Source organism: Penaeus monodon, chromosome 13 (genome assembly GCF_015228065.2).
Source record: "Penaeus monodon isolate SGIC_2016 chromosome 13, NSTDA_Pmon_1, whole genome shotgun sequence".
In the NCBI taxonomy this organism is placed as follows: Eukaryota; Metazoa; Arthropoda; class Malacostraca; order Decapoda; family Penaeidae; genus Penaeus; species Penaeus monodon.
The window spans coordinates 12,557,701-12,560,691 of NC_051398.1; positions in this window are offsets into that span (position 1 = coordinate 12,557,701).

The window sequence follows — 2,991 nt, forward strand, 5'->3', positions numbered from 1 at the left end:
ATATATATATATATATATATATATATATATTTATATATATATGTATGTATATATATGTATATATATATGTATATATATACATATATACATATATATATACATATATATATATATATATATATATATATATATATATATATATATTCGACTAATTGCTTATTAATTTCCAAGATATTTTTATTATAGATTTATTTGTAGAAAAAGAAACGGTAACAATTGTAGAAAACAAAGGCCAATACTGGTGGCAGCCATACTTATAATAACAATCTATCGTTAAGAAAAAACTTTTCTAATCCTGGGGACAAAAGTGACGTTCTTATGTGATGTCCCGGTTTCCTCTGATCTATTAGCTATTGGGAGTTTTTTTCATTAGCCGTTTCCCAAACATTGACAATATTCGCCCAAACATTTTTCATCGGGTTTGAGTCACATTCCGCTGAAGGACTTCTATGTGGTTTAGGTTACCGAGCCACTTCGTAACTGCCCTTGGCGTGTATATTGGGCAGTTATCCTGCGAATATGATAGTTTCTGGGAAGGGCCAAGGCAGAGCACCGTACTGATGGGAGGGATATTTCTCATAACAATTCAAAATATGTCTAAATTGAATCTCCGGCGAGTTCACCAACACCATGCATGAAAATCCACTCCCACATATTACAAGTCACATGGCCACCGTTTCATAGATATTTCGTCTGTCACATATAAAAAGTAAGTAATGGTAGATAATCAGGACATCAGATATGACATATAGGGCACTATTATGCGCAGATATATAGCTATTTCAAAATTTTAGCCAAGTTAATCTATGAACAAACTGAAAAGTCAATGATATTTACACCTGTTATCTCTCATCCAGCAATTCAGCTTCCTGTGCGCTCTCCGCATACTGCTGGGCGAAGTGGAGGCGACGTTGGCAATGTTGTTTTTTCAAACTCTCTTTGAAAAAAAAATTAATAACATCTGCATGTAGCGGGAGCTGTAGGTTGTCCTAGTGAAGGGGCATCCGGAACCAGGGTGGTCGTTCAGGGTGCCCTCTTCCTCCCACACTATTCGCTTGTATACCATCGAGCGGGAGATCCCCGGCTCTCTGGTTATTTCACTGGGAGAGAAATTACTTCCCTTTATCCCAATGATGTGGCCTCAATTTGCAATTTTAGATTGCCATGCGTCCATCTTGAAAAAGGTGTCAGCTTGGCAGCCTCGTCTTCACCTCAGACTTCCCATACACAATTATGACGTCATATTGTGTATATTTTCTTTTATATTAGGATTACCCGCGAAATGAACATTCAGGAATTTATGAAAATTCATTATCATAAAGAGAATCAAATATGCGATTTCGTGTTTTTTTCCTCTTTCTTCAAACTACTCAAGTTCCAGGTGGACAAACAGGCTTTTAGATAACTTTTCACACACCGGGAAATGAGTATTTCTATCGTAAACACACCAAGATAAGCTATCAAAGCTTTGCCATGCACTAACAAATACAAAGAAAATATGAATTGCATGTGTGTCAAATAAAAGCAGAGAGCAAGATTAAACTCCTATTTTGTCAGAATGAGCAAAGTTTTTCTTTCAAGACATCAGATACCGTGCAGGACATGTATTGGGAGTAAGTTTTTAGACTTATTTTTCACTCTCCTTGGAACCACTCAGACTGTAGTTGCTCTAGTTGAAACAAGCAAACGTGTATTTTCTCGCTCAGCTGATTTAATGCGACTTACGGAATAATAACTGCGAAAAATATGGGCGTCTTCTGTACGCGCCAAAAAAGTGAATTCTGGATTAGATTTAATCGAAATCCACAGTACTTGTACGGAACATGCAAGACACACTGCCAGGCGCACGATTGTCAGTAAATTTGCTGTTTTATATGAAAAAGCGGGTATCTGTGTAACGCCAATTAGCATTCACCCTCTACAAGTTTCATATCATACGCTAATGTTGATAACAAAACGGAGGAAAAAAAAATATATACATACACGCTAGTATTACATCATACATGTGTGTATATATGTATATACATACACACATGCATATATATATATATATATATATATATATATATATATATATATATGCATGTATGTATGTATGTATGTATGTATGTATGTATGTATGTATGTATGTATGTATGTATGTATGTATGTATACATATATATGCATATACATGTGTGTATATATATGTATGCATATATACATATATGTATGCATATATACACATATATATGTGTATATACACATATTTGTATATATACACTTATACATATATGTATGTATATATACATAGATATCTATGTATATATATGTATATATACAGATGTATATATATGTATATATATATATGTGTGTGTGTGTGTGTGTGTGTGTGTGTGTGTGTGTGTGTGTGTGTGTGTGTGTGTGTGTGTGTGTGTGTGTGTGTGTGTGTGTGTGTGTGTGTGTTGTGTGTGTGTATTATATATATATATATATATATATGTGTGTGTTTGTGTGTGTGTGATATATATATATATATATATATATATATATATATATATATATATATATATATATATATATATATATATATATATCAGTTGCATGGGTATACCAACCGTGACCAAAAGTTATGAGTGCAAGAATAAGCATGCATCATTTAAAACAACTCTCATGGTTTGATAAGAATCGTTTATGTAGTACAGTCCAATAGTTATATATTTTGAAATACATGTGTTATTCATTATAGATGTTGAAATAATATATTCGACATTAGTCATGGTAAACAGTGATGGTTGTAAGTCTTCCAGATACTTGGGTCCAAAGGGAATTCCAGTTACTCCACATACGCATTCTCACATTACATACTGCAGTAAAGAAAGTAACATGCAGTGGATGTAATGAAGCCTGCAATATGCTGCAAACCTTCGTATTCTATGTCGCCCACAAAATTAGGGATCCCAGCCTATTTGGTACTGTGCACCCTTTGGCCATGATGGATTACCATGAACCCC